Genomic DNA, 14,236 nt, shown 5'->3' on the forward strand with positions numbered 1-14,236 from the left:
TTTCTGCATATCAAAAAAAGTTGACAGGAAGTGTCACCATGGGCTTTCCCCCTTTTCCAAGATCTTCAACAAAATGCTTCTTGGCTATCTGATGCATGGTCTACATTGAAAAGTTGACCTAAAATCTCATTCACCAAATAGTCAGATTGGTGTTTAGAAGTTCAAAGGAAGCATTACTAAGGACCCCATGGGAAGGAAGTAAGGAAAGAAAAAAAAGAAGAGAAAGAAAGAAAAGAAACAAACAGACAGAGAAAGAAATGAGAGAGAGAGAGAGAGAGAGAGAGAGAGAGAGAGAGAGAGAGAGGAAAAAGAAAGAAAGAAAGAAAGAAAGAAAGAAAGAAAGAAAGAAAGAAAGAAAGAAAGAAAGAAAGAAAGGGAAAGAAGGAAAGAGAGAGAGAGAGAGAAAGAAAGAAAAAGGGAGGGAAGGATGGAGGGAGGAACAAAGGAAAGAGGAAAGAAGGGAGTAAGAATGGAAGAAAGAAGAAGGGATGCATCTCTTTGATAGACCTGGAGCAAGGTATATCTGCTTTTAAGGTTTCCACTAGATGCAAGAAAAATTATCCTGGTGTTTTCTTTCTGCCTGACTGTGGTAGTCTAGATTGAATAGGGGAATCCAAGAGGTGACCAAAGAAACCATCACCTCATCTGATTGTGTGCATGTTTGAGTCCTTTTTGGCTAATTTTTATTTTTGGTAGGGATTTTGAAGTTGAAATGGGACAAAAAGTCTATTCCAGCCATGCCAATTTGCTAGATCTTTTGATTTGAGCAAGTTCTTTAAAATTAGATTGTAATATATTTGAAACATTGAATATATAGGTCAGATTCTGAAATAAGAATTGTTGTAGGATGAGACCATTTTGAAGATTAAGGGCAGAAGTATGATAGGTCTGAATTGATTTTAAAGCCTAGCATTCCAAGTTTGCAGTTATAAGTCTCCTACTTAATACTAGGTCTGTGGTACCTGGAATTCACAGGCTGATTTTTTTAAAAGAAGCTCAAGTATTGAATCCTCTAAATAAAACTGTTTTATGTCTGAAAAAAAGAAGGAAGGAAGGAAAGAAGGAAGGAAGGAAGGAAGGAAGGAAGGAAGGAAGGAAGGAAGGAAGGAAAGGAAGAGGAAGAAAAAGAAAAATAAAGAAGTTATTTGCTTAGAATTTCAATAACCTTACTGACCTCTTAAAAATAAACAACAAAACCGCTCATAAAGACAAACTTATTAAAAAGTTTTCTAAAAGATGATATTCCTGCATAAAACTGGAAAATTCTGTCTAGCTTTCCAGTAAATCCATGGCATAGCATTAGACAGTACCAAGAGCAGCAGTAAAGAAAGAAGACGTGTATATTCTGAAACTTCCATTAAGTGAATGAAATCATTGACTCTTGGGAGTGAAAGGATAGTTCCTCATTCCTGGCAAGCCTATGTTTAAACAAAACTTGCAGGTCACTTCAGAAAGAAGTATTGCCTTACAAAATTTTCACTAGCCTGTAAAATTTTCACCAGCCTTGTCCCCAGCAGAGCCAGTTTCAAAGAAATCTTTCATATAATCTTTACATTATCATCAACACACATATCAAACTAATAGAGACCACATTGCTGTACTAAGAAATGTGGACCAAGGTGAGCTTAAAAGGGACAATCTCCTTCCTCCGAGATGCTGCAGTCTAAAGCAAAAAACAAGCAGGTTACAAAACAGGCAAAATGCAAATTACACAACATAATAAATATTTCTTATGTTCTATTTCAGCACTAGGAAAAGGAAAGTGCCCTTGACTCAGACTCAGGAGACCTAAATGCTGCCACAAGGCTAACTCTGTAACTTTGGGAAAGTCTTTTTTATTTCCAGGTCTCAGTTTTCCTGTTTGTAAAATGAAGCAGTTAGATTAGATCAAGAGTTCTTAATACTTTTTGTTTCATGACTCCCTTTGGCATTCCAGAAAAGCCTATGAATCTCAACATAGAATAAAGTTAGAAGCATTAAATAAAATACATAAGGAAATAAAAGAAACCAATTATATTAAAGTAAAAGTAATTTTTAAAAAATAAATTCAAGGATCATACATTAAGAACCCCCTGTAAAAGGTGATCTATATAGTCACTTCCAATTCTAGATCAATGATTTGATCAAACCATGATTGCTCTGGTTCCACTCTTTCAGCACCAGACCTGTTATGTTACATCCGCTGTAATTCATGAGGGATCCACAAACTGATTTACTATTACTTAATCTTACCTCATTCCTATAGAGTTAGTGATACCCTGAAAGGGTTGAGAGTCTCTTTCTTCTGGCATTAACTCAAATCCCCACTAATTGTTTTTCTTAGTTCTTTTTAGCAATTTATCATTTTATTTTAAAAAATAATGTGCATATACATGTATATATATATATACATAGATGTTATTTATGAATATTATACATATATATATACATATATATATAGTTCAAAGATATAGCAAAAAAATATAAACAATACGTTAGAGCCATAAACTTCCCTTTACCCTGTCAATCTGTAGGAGAAAGTGGGATTAGGCTCTCATTTCAACAAAGTTCCTGCATTGCATTAATCCTGCTAAAATTAAGCCCAAAGCTGGCACAACTTGTTTCTGCTGAACTGCCTTCCCAGGATCTGTAATCCTGATGGTGTCACTAGTAGATTTTCTGAAGCATCCAACCTGAATTCCTGGATTACTGGATCCCCATGGTTCCTGCTACCAGACCAGATTAGAGATTCTACTCCTTATACACAAAACATAAAATAGCAAACGAGAGGCCTAAAGATCCAAGTCCATTTCTCAGGGTTATATGACCTAAGGCAGGAGAGAGAAAGAAGGAGACAACTCTCAGGTCCTCTCCTTTAGATCTTAAGAAATCCTTCATCTTCAAATTCAAACTAGCAGTTGCTGAGTCAAGCCATTTTGAAGATGATAACACTTCCAGATCTAAAACCAAAGGAAAATGACTCTCAAACATATGGTAGTAAATTAAAGGTGTTACATGAGGTTGATTAGACATGAACCAAATCGCCATTATATTATTATCCTATGGCTTTTCAATTAGGATATTGATGAAGGCAGGGAAGACTAAATCCATATTTCCACAATATATCATCTGTGACAGATATGAGTAAAGTTCTGGGGATAAGATATTAAGCTAAAAGAGCCTAATTTGGGAAAGAGGATAAGAGAGACTGATGATGGAGTTTCTAGAATGTCAAGTAACACATAAGGAATATAACTTGTTACCTTTATCTTCCCACCTTGAAGTATCTCGAAGGAACCAAACCTAAGGATTGAGGAAGTGCTGATTCAAAGATGTCTGCCATACAGCAGACACCAATGTTATTCAACATACTTTTTCAGATAGCAAGTTAGTGTTCTTGAGCTCTCTAGGTCAAACATTTCATTCAGCCCAACTATCTAGAGATAAATAACTTTTGCAGGAGCTGGTAAAAATGGTATAAGAACAATTTAAATCAATTTAAGCTTAGATTACATCCTTGGCCTAATTATAAGCTAAATATGTACCAATATAGGCAAATACTTTGGGTATAATCACAGGAAAAAAAAAGATGAGTTTCTATTGCCATGACAATATTGATTCAGGGAAAATTCCAAGCAGTCAAGGAAGAGAAGATATATGTATTTGTTTTGAGAAAACAAGATCTATGCCCGTGAACTGGAACAATCCAAGACATAATATGCCAAATACCAATTGACTGGTGCAGGCAATGACTTTGTAAGTTAAGAAATGGAAGACATTCCTTGGGTTGACAGTGATAACAGTTTAATCCTTAGCCAGTAATATTTGTATTATAATCATTCTCAAATCATATTTGAAATCATACCTTGTCAACCATTATTTATTACGCCAATGAATAAGGTCAATTTTATACAATTCTAAGAACTATCTAACCTAACCCATGTACAACTTTCCCAACCTCTATATATTTCTAGGCTATGTCTATGTTAAGGTTGTTTTTTGTTTGTTAGTTATTTGAAAGCAATATTGTTTATGTAAGTTGGGCTATTAGAGAAGCAATACCTACTTCAGAGTTCTGATTTATTTTCTCCCAGTGACTTCCCATTTAAGGGGGAGAAATAACTTAGGAGAAGCAGACCCATCTTCTGCCTCAATTGAGCAACCAAAGAACTAAAGGTTTCTCATCCTAGTGGGTATCTAAGGACTAAGATTCATCATCTTCTGGACCACAACCTCTCAATATTGTTTATAACAGCTCTGGTCCCCTTTCTTTCTCTACCCCCCCAACCCTTTACCTAGGATATATTTAACTTCAGAACTGGAATTAAAAGCCAAAATGCTACAGACCCTCTTCCCTATCCAGATTACTCACCACTCGTTCCCTTAGGACTTCATCCTTCTCTCCATACTCTGTTTAAACATCAATATACCTAAATTTCATTAAAATTAAGGTTAGAGGGGTGGAGCCAAGATGGTAGCAGGAGAAGACCCTCTCTTAGGTGCTCTCTCCAAAATATTTCAAAAACTTTAAAATTCTGACTCTAATTAAATTTTCAAGAGACAGAACCCATAGAAAGATCCAGTGAGACAATTCTACAGCCCAAGGTGACCTGGAAAATAGTGGAAAAACACTCTTCCATGGGGTTAGAGGGGCAACCCTTCCAGAGCAAAGGAACTTCAGCCTCCTGGGAACAGCTCCAGGGCACATAGAAGCACCAGCTCCCAGCAGCAGAAGTAGTTTCCTGAACTGCACCCCAGGGAACATCAAGCACAACTTGGAAGATCAGCAGGGAGACCTCTGCCAGAGTGTGCACAAAAAAAGCCAGGCACTCAGTGCAGCTGTGGCACTCTGTGAAGCCCAGGCCCTCAGTGCAGCCACAGCACTCAATGAGGCCATGACAGCCCAGATCCAGGAAGTGGAGGCAGGCCTACAGAGTGGCCCAACAGGAGCCTCCAGGCAACTGCACCCAAGTGCTCAGCCCACCAAAGGTAAAGGAGTGGAGGGAGACTTCCAAGGTTTGTCCTGTCCCTCGAACAAGACTCTGGGGTTCTGACCACATTCAAATCCTGATTGCAGTCTATCCCCCCCATAGAGCAGGGATCCCCCCCCTAGCCCCGTGGCAGAGGGGTACGCTTGTGGTCAGTCACAGACTAGGAGAGCAGTCAGAGCTTCACACACTGTGGTCCATGTGGGGCTGTCCCAATAAAACTCAAAAGCTTAGGAAGCATCCCCAAACCAGGCACAGGCTGAGGAAATGAGTAAACAGAAAACCAAAAGGAACTGGACCACTGACAATTACTTTATCTATGGTCCCATGGAGGATCAAAATACTCAATCTGAAGATGAGAAAGCCCAAGTTTCTACATCTAAATACTCCAAAAAATATAGAAGTTGGGCTCAGGCTATGATAGAGCTCAAAAAAAATTTTGAAAATCAAGAAAAGGGGAGATAGAAAAAAATTGGGAAAAGAAATGAGAGAGATGCTGGAAAAACATGAAAAATAAATCAACAGCTTAGTCAAGAAGCTCCCAAAAATGCTGAAGAAAATAACAAGTTAAAATCCAGCATAGGTCAAATGGATAAAACAGTTCAAAAAGTTATTGAGGAGAAGAATGCTTCAAAAAGCAGAATTGGTCAGATGGAAAAGAGATAAGAAAACTCTCTAGCAAAACAAACACTTCAGATGTAGAATGGAGCTAAAGGAAGCTGATAACTTTGCAAGAAATCAAGACACAATAGTTTAACATCAAAAAGAATGAAAAATTAGAAGAAAATATGAAATATCACATTGAAAAACAACTGATATGGAAAACAGATTCAGGAAAGATAATTTAAAATTTATTGGGATACCTGAAAGTCATGATCAGTAAAAGACCCTTGACTTCATTTTTAAAAAATTCCTACAGAAAAATTGCCCAGATATCCTAGAAGCAGAGGGTAAAATAGAAATTGAGAGAATCCTCCGATCTTCGCCAGAAAGAGATCCAAAATAAACAACCCCCAGGAATATTATAGCCAAGTTCCAGAACTCAGAAGTCAAAGAGAAAATATTACAAGTATCCAGAAGGACATAATATTATGGAGCTGCAGTCAGGATCACACAAGACTTAGCAGCAACCACATTAAGGGCTCATAGGGCTTGGAATATAATATTCCAGAAGGCAAAAGATCTTGGAACACAACCAAGAATCAACTACCCCAAAAAACTGAACATACTCTTCCAGGGGGAAAGATGCACTTTCAATGAAACCGGGGAATTTCAAAGGTTCCTGTTGAAACAACCAGAGCTGAACAGAAAGTTTGATCTTCGAGTACAGGACTCAGGTGAAGCATAGAGAGTGGAGAAGAAAGATAAATTATGAGGGACTTAATGATGATGAACTGCATGTATTCCTGCATGGAAAAAATGATACTGATAATACTCATATGAACCTTCTCACTTAATACAGCAGGTAGAAGGAACTTTGATAGATGAAGCACAGGAGAGAGCTGAATTTGAAGATAAGATGTATTGTAAAAATGGAGTCAATGGTTAAAAGGGAAATGTACTGGGAGTAAGAGAAAGGAGAAGTGGAATAGGCTAAGATATGCCATATAAAATATATATATTTTTTTTGCAATGAGCTTTTGCAAGGGTATGGAAGAGGGGAAGGTGAGGGGAATGAGGGAACCTTCACTCTCATTGGAAATGGCTTAGAGAGGAGACAGCATACACACTCAATAAGGTATAGACATCTATAGACAAAAGGAGAGAAGGGGGACAGGGGGAAGGGGGGATATGAGTGATAGAAGAGAAGGTAGAACATAGGAAAGAATATTCAGATATAACACATTTTCTTTTTTAATTTTTGTAAGTTACTGGGATTGGGTGGTCTGTCTGGAACGACAGTGGTTTCTGGGTCTCTGGGGTGGTATGTGGGCTTGGGGCCTCAGCTCCAGGGTTGGTGCTCTATCTACTGCACCACTCAGCTATATACAACACATTTTAGAAGAGGGACAGAGTGAAAGGAGAGAGAAAATATAATAGATGGTAGTGGGGTGGAATGGATGGAGGGAATTACAATCAGCAACAGCCAACTGTGGGAAAATATGGAAGTAACTTCTGTGATGGATTTATGATAAAGAATATGATCCACCAGAAACAGAGCTGATGGTATCAGAACACAGACTGAAACACATTTTTACCTCTTTCTTTTACTTTATTCCTCACAAGTTTTTATATTTTTGTGGAGGAGGGGGCATTATGTTTACTCTTAAACAAAAATATTTTAGTAATCTATAAATAAAAAAGTAAAGAAAAAATATATTTTAAAAAACTTTTAAAAAATTAAGATTAGAAAAATCTGTAAAAGACTTATATGAACTGATGCAAAATGAATTGAGCAGATCCAGGAGAACATTATTCAGAATACTTAAAGATTATTACCATCAAAAGAATTAACTGCTCTGATCAAGACATTGGTCCATGGCAAATGCTATCCTCTTCCAGAGAGAGAGAACTGATGAATACTAAATTCAAATTGAAGCACAGTTTTTTAATTGTATCTTTTTTATCATTTCTTTTATTTCTGTTGTCTTTTTTTCATATGACTACTATGGAAATGTTTTACATGAGTACACATGTAGAATCAAAATCAAATTGCTTGCCTTCTCAAGGAAAGGAAAGGAACAGACAGGAATGAATTTGGAACTCAAAAATAAAACCTTAATGACTGCTTAAAACATTTACATGCAATTAAAATATTTAAAGAAATAAAAATGGGGGGCAGTGCCAAGGTGGCAACAGAAGAGCCTCTCTTAGATGCTCTCTCTTTATAATATTTCAAAACTCATAAAATAAGGACTCTAACTAAATTTTCAAGAGACAAAACCCACAGAGGGATCCGGGGAGGCAGTTTTCCAGCCCAAGGTAACCTGAAATATAGTGGAAAGGCTCAGCTCCATGGGGTTAGAGGGGCGGCCCGCCAGAGTGAAGGAACTTCAGCCTCCAGGAGGCAGCCCCAGGGCACCTGGGAGCCATGACTCAAGGCAGCAGGGGCAGTTTCATGATCTATACCCCTGGGGAGCACTGGGCACAACTTGGAAGATCAGCAAGGGGACCTCTGCCAGAGTGAATATGTGAAGCCCAACCCTCAGGGGACTCAGCAAGTAGTGGTTCCCCAGGCAGCCCAGATCCAGAAAATGGAAGTAGGCAGAGCCAGTAAGCAGGAGCCCTCAGGCAACTGAGCTTTGAAAGTCATGATCAGGAAAAAAGTCTTGACATAATTTTTAAAGAATTCCTACAGGAAAATTGCCCAGATATCTTAGAAGCAGAGGGCAAAATAGAAATTGAGAGAATCCACCCATCTCCCCCAGAAAGAGATCCAAAAAAAGCCCCAACCCCCAGGAATATTATTGCCAAATTCCAGAACTCCCAAGTCAAAGAGAAAACATTATAAGCAGCCAGAAGGACACAATTCAAATACTGTGAACCTGCAGTCAGGATCACACAGGACTTAGCAGCAACTACATTAAAGGCTCATAGGGCTTAGAATATAATATTCCAGAAGGAAAAAGAGCTCAGAATGCAACTGGGAATCAGCTACCAAGTAAAACTGAATGTCCTCTTCCAGGGGAAAAAGATGGACTTTCAATGAACCATGGGAATTTCAAATGTTCCTGTTAAAATGGCCAGAGCTGAACAGAAAGTTTGATCTTCAAATATAGGACTCAGGTGAAGCATAGAGAGTGGAGTTGAAAGGTAAAATATGAGGGACTTAATGATGATGAATTACATGTATTCTTGCATGGAAAAATGATGCTGATAATACTCATAAGAGATTTCTCATTTAATAGAGCAGGTAGAAGGAGCTTTTATAGATGAAGCACAGGAGAGAAATGAATTTGAAGAAGTAATATATTGTAAAGATGGAGTCAATGGTTAAAAGGGAAATGTACTGGGAGTAAGAGAAAGGAGAGGTGGAATAGGTTAAGATATTTCTTATAATAAGATTTTTTTTTATTACAATGAGCTATTGCAATGATATGGAAGGGGGGAAAGGCAAAGAGAAATGAGGGAACCTTAGCTCTCATCACAGGTGGCTCAGAGAAGAAACAGCATATATATACTCAATGGGGTACAGACATCTAGAGTACGAAGGAGAGAAGGGAGACAGGGGGAAGGGGGGGATGTGAATGATGGAGGAGAGCATGGATCATGGGGGAAAGTGGTCAGATATAACACATTTTCTTTTTTACTTTTTGCAAGGGGTTGGGATTGGATGGCCTGTCCGGGAACCACAGGCCGAGGGGTTGCTGGGCCATAGAGGTGTTATGTGGGTTCAGGGTCTCTTGGCCCCAGGGCTGGTGATCAGTTTGATGTGCCATTCAGTTACTATACAGCACATTTAAGAAGAGGGACAAAGTGAAAGGAGAGAGAAAATATAGTATATGATAGTGGGGAATTACGAATGGAGGGAGTTGCAATCAGCAATGGCAATAGTGAAAAAAATATGGAAGTAGCTTTTGTGATGGGCTTATCATAAAGAATGTGATCCACCCAGGACGGAGCTGGTGGTGTTGGAACATAGACTGAAACACATTTTTCATTATTATTATTATTATTATTATTATTTTGGTGGGGGAGGTTGCGGGGCAGGTGGTCTGTTTACTTTGCCACCTAGTCGCCCCTACTATTATTATTATTTATTTTATTTTGGTTTTGGGGGGGGGCTTTGCAGGGCAGTGGGGTTGGGTGGCTTGCCCAGGATCAGACAATTGGGTGATTGTTGGGTTTCTGGGGTCGAATTTGAGCTTGGGTGCTCATGACTCCAGGGACGGTGTTCCGTTCACTGCAATACCTAGCTGCCCCTCTTATTTTTTTATTTTAATTTTAATTTTTTTTATCTTTACTTTATTGCTCATGAGGGTCTATATTTTTGGGTGGAAGGGGGTATTATGCTTACTCTTTTTTTTTTAGTTTTCTGCAAGGCAAATGGGGTTAAGTGGCTTGCCCAAGGCCACACAGCTAGGTAATTATTAAGTGTCTGAGACCAGATTTGAACCCAGGTACTCCTGACTCCAGGGCCTGTGCTTTATCTACTGCACCACCTAGCCACCCCTATTATGCTTACTCTTAAACAAGAATATTTTACTAATGTATATAAAAAAAATCATTTGTACCAAAATAAAAATAAATAAATATTTTTAAAAAAGAAAAATAATTTTTAAAAACTTATCTGTTATCAGTATTCAGGCAATTTGCACATCTGACAGAATATACATTAAAATTCCCCTATGGAATTAGGTACATAATTCAGGATTGAGGCAGGAATATGGAAATGGTAGAAGATGTTATATTTATTTTGAATACCTTTAAAATAATTCTGCCACTTCCTTTCTTCATGTTCCACAAGCTCTATATGCCCTTAACCCAAATAATTCCTTATTAGATCTGTGTTAATTTTGCATTTTAAAGTATTTTAGAATTTTTGAACATTAAACCTTTTCTATTAACAAAGCATTGCAATAGACCCTGAGCATACATCAGCAAAAACAAAACAAAAATCAGTTCTCGCTCTAAAAGAAATTATATTCTGCTGAGAGGTACAAGAGGTAAAAAAAATGTAAATAAAAGATAATTAGATATAGTAGAGCTCACTAACAACTAAGGGTTACAGTAAAGGCTTTCAGGAGCAAGTGGCACCTGGTAATAACCTCAAAGAAAGTTAAATATTCCAAGAGGTGGAAAGAAGGGAGAAGGGAGAGCATTCCAAGGCTTGGAGCTATTTAGTTCAAAAAACAAAAAAAGAAGGACCTCGAATATGACAATTGAGATCTTTTGGTTTGGAACACAGAAAGAATGAAAGGAAAAGATGTGAAATAATTCTGGAAAGTATCACTGAACCAGATCAAGAAGGAATTTAAATGCCAAACAAGACTTAGTGTTTTATCTTGGAGGTTATCAAGGCATTACTACATATAGATACAGCACCAAATACTGGGAAAGATACAAAGAATTGATTCAAGTCTTTTAATCCAATTTAAGGAATCACTTAAAAATTTATAATCTAGTTAATTAGTTAATATAGTTATAATCTAGTTAATTAGTGAGAAGATAATATGGTAATCAGAGAACCTAAGGTTCAAATTTCTGCTTTGTTGCTAACAACTTGTGTTTCCTCTCTAAACCTCAGTTTCCTATTTGGGAAGAGAACAACAGTCATTCTTTTCCCCCCATTCCAATCTCAAAGAAAGAGTATGATAAAATCTAATCATTTTATCTAGTTCTAATCCTTTCCATCTTCCCTAGTTCTTTAAAATAAATGGGGTTGGAAAAGATTAGTTCTTAACTTTCTTGTATCATAGACTACATTGGTCTTTTGGTGAAACCTATGCAGTCATTTGCAGAATGACATTCATAAATACATAAAATACATCTGACTATATAGAAATCCAATTTCATTGAATACAGTTTTCAAAATGGTATTTATTTTAAAAAAGTTGACAAACCCCAGGTTAAAAACCCCTGCAGTAGATGATATCTAATTAGGGTCCCTTCTAGCTTTGAATCCTGTAATTTTATGAAAACAAAATAAGACAAAATTTTGTGCATCTTTATCTCAAGATAAAGTTCTTTGTCACTACTAAGCCCCTTCCTGGCTGTGGCTTTGGCCTCCATAATTACTAAAATGAACATTCTTTCCTTTCTGAAATGCCCCTTGTCTCCTCCAATAGAGACCTGTATTTTCCCATTTGTTTTGCTTTAGATAGTGGCTGATTAAAATTTCCATTGAATTTACAATGAGTACAATGCTTATCCACAATGCCTCCAGTAATTTGGCAGTGAGCAGCTCACAAATAAATCTTAACAGTTACTATAAAATAGGCAGCATTTCATGAATTTTTAGGCTCCTCAAAATTCTTATCCTGGTGAGTGAACCTTAAGAAAGATATTACTTCAATCCTATATATTGCAAACAGTCCACTCTATTTTAAACCTACAATGTTATAATAATCTGCACCAATATTCAAACAACATTCAAACAAAGTGACTTCAAATTCACACCCTAATAAAATAGATATTGTTCAAAAAAATGAAAGAAAGACATTTTTTTGGCAGGGGGCAGCAGGAAGCCTAAGACATAGAAGAGAAATTTAGTAGAGACCATAAAGCATATTAAAGGACTTTCCCTATGTGTGGTCACAGGAAACTAATACCCAAATTTTATCTATTTCATATGCATGGCTCACATATAACCATAAGAATGTTGTTCATACTATTCTTGTGGACATTACCAACCTCTACACATCTTAATTTGAAAAAACATGACAAAGGAGACACATATCTAACTCATTACCAAGAACTTGACAGAAACTAAATAAATGTTAGTAGATAAGAATGTAACAGATAAATATTAAGTGACTTGCTCAGGGTCATACAGTTAAGTTTCTGAGACAGGATTTGAACCCTTGTCTTCCTGACTCAACATCTGATATATAGTAGATGCCACAGTAGCAGAGGAAAATTGGGAAGAGAACAACAGCCATTCTCCCCCCCCCCCATCCCAGACTCAAGAAAGGGTATGCTAAAATCTAATCACTTCACCTAGTTCTAATCCTTTCCATCTTTCCTAGTCCTTTATTCTAAAAATCATCTCTTCTTTCTCACCTTAATTTCTCTGACTTTACTTGTTTTTTCTCATCTGCTTTTAAACACATTGAGGTCTTCCCAATTAAAAAAAAAAAACCCTTTCTGTAGACCCTTTGACTCCAACCCCTATCAATGTCTCACTTCTCCCCATCTCTCCCCTTCTACAGATTTTTTGAAGAAGTTATCAGTACCTGATGCCATAAATTCAACCCCATGAAATTCTTTTTAGAAGGAATTATGCTTGACTTGGTCTACTTTGAGTACTTGCTTAGAATACCATATGATTTATAATCTTTATTTGAGTATGATCTTTTGCCACCATAATACAGCCTGAAATAATTGGTTTGACTATTTAACTGTTCTCATAACTATGAATAATTTGTATTTATTTTTGATACATTTTTGCATATATATACTTGTATATGTACATATTTTCTTCCCCAATGGCATGTCAGATCCTTTGGAGTAGTGATGACTTCAAATTTACATTTGTATCACCAGCCTCCAAAACAGTACTTTGTACTTAGTACTTACTTAATAAATATCTTTTGATTAATTGACTAAAGACTCAACTCAATAGAGTGCTATTTTAAAGTTAGTTAACATGTTGGTTAGCCTTTTTTTAAATAGTGGAATAATCAGATAATTTATTTGTATCCTCTGTAAGATGGAATATTATAGATATATATTGAAGAATCTATATTTAAATCCTAGTTGTTTCTCTCACTACCTGTGAGACCTTTGGCAAGGCATTGTCTCTCTTCCAAATGAGCAATAATATGAAAATAATAGTAGGAAATATCAGTCCCAATAGCAGTAAGACTAATAGGGGAAATATTTTGAAGTGGTCAGTTTTTTGGTATCTTTCAAATCACAGAACATTCTTAACTGTTTACTTATTTCTACTCCATTTGTCAGAGACTGTGCCTTTTGGATCCTCCTAACTCTCACCTTGCCTGTGTAGCCTAACTGAAAAAAAAAAAAAAAAACCAAAGTAACTCTAGGTATTAGCTTATTCCACTGACAGACATAGTTTTAAAATTATAATACAATCCACTTCAGCCTCATTTTGTCCCAGAAAAAAATCTCAAAGCTACAACCTGATTCTTCAAGCAGATCTTTCCCTATAGCCACTTTGGAACCCTTCGCAAAGAACTTACATAAAAGTCCCACTTTTGGGGCAGCTAGGTGGCATAATGGATAAAGCACCGGCCTTGGAGTCAGGAGTACCTGGGTTCAAATGCAGTCTCAGACACCTAGCTGTGTGGCCTTGGGAAAGCCACTTAACCCTGTTTGCCTTGCAAAAACCTAAAAAAAAATGTCCCACTTTTGTCCTCAGTTCTTGGATTAATCAATGATTATAATCATTGTTGAACATCTTTTACACACCTAGAAGATTCTGTTATCTGTTGATATAGCCAGGAGAATGTCAAGAATACTAAATCAGGAACTGAAGAATCTGGGTTTAAGCCATGGCTCTGTAACTTTCTGCCTGTGTAACATTTGAAAAGGAAATTCCCCTCTCAGTCCAATATATGCTCATAAAGTAACTGATCGGTTTTCTAATTTAACTTCTAGAGGACATTTTCAGTTGTCCTGATCCATATCCTAGCCACTGGACCTAG

General features: G+C 37.0%; 1 non-coding gene across 1 annotated transcript; it reads left to right on the forward strand.

Moving 5' to 3' along the window:
• Window positions 1-488: 488 nt before the first annotated feature.
• Window positions 489-619, forward strand: LOC141490323 (small nucleolar RNA SNORA31). The gene has a single exon (XR_012469163.1). It is a non-coding gene; the product is annotated as a small nucleolar RNA SNORA31 (small nucleolar RNA).
• Window positions 620-14,236: the final 13,617 nt, after the last annotated feature.

Source organism: Macrotis lagotis, chromosome 5, assembly GCF_037893015.1.
Source record: "Macrotis lagotis isolate mMagLag1 chromosome 5, bilby.v1.9.chrom.fasta, whole genome shotgun sequence".
NCBI lineage: Eukaryota > Metazoa > Chordata > Mammalia > Peramelemorphia > Peramelidae > Macrotis > Macrotis lagotis.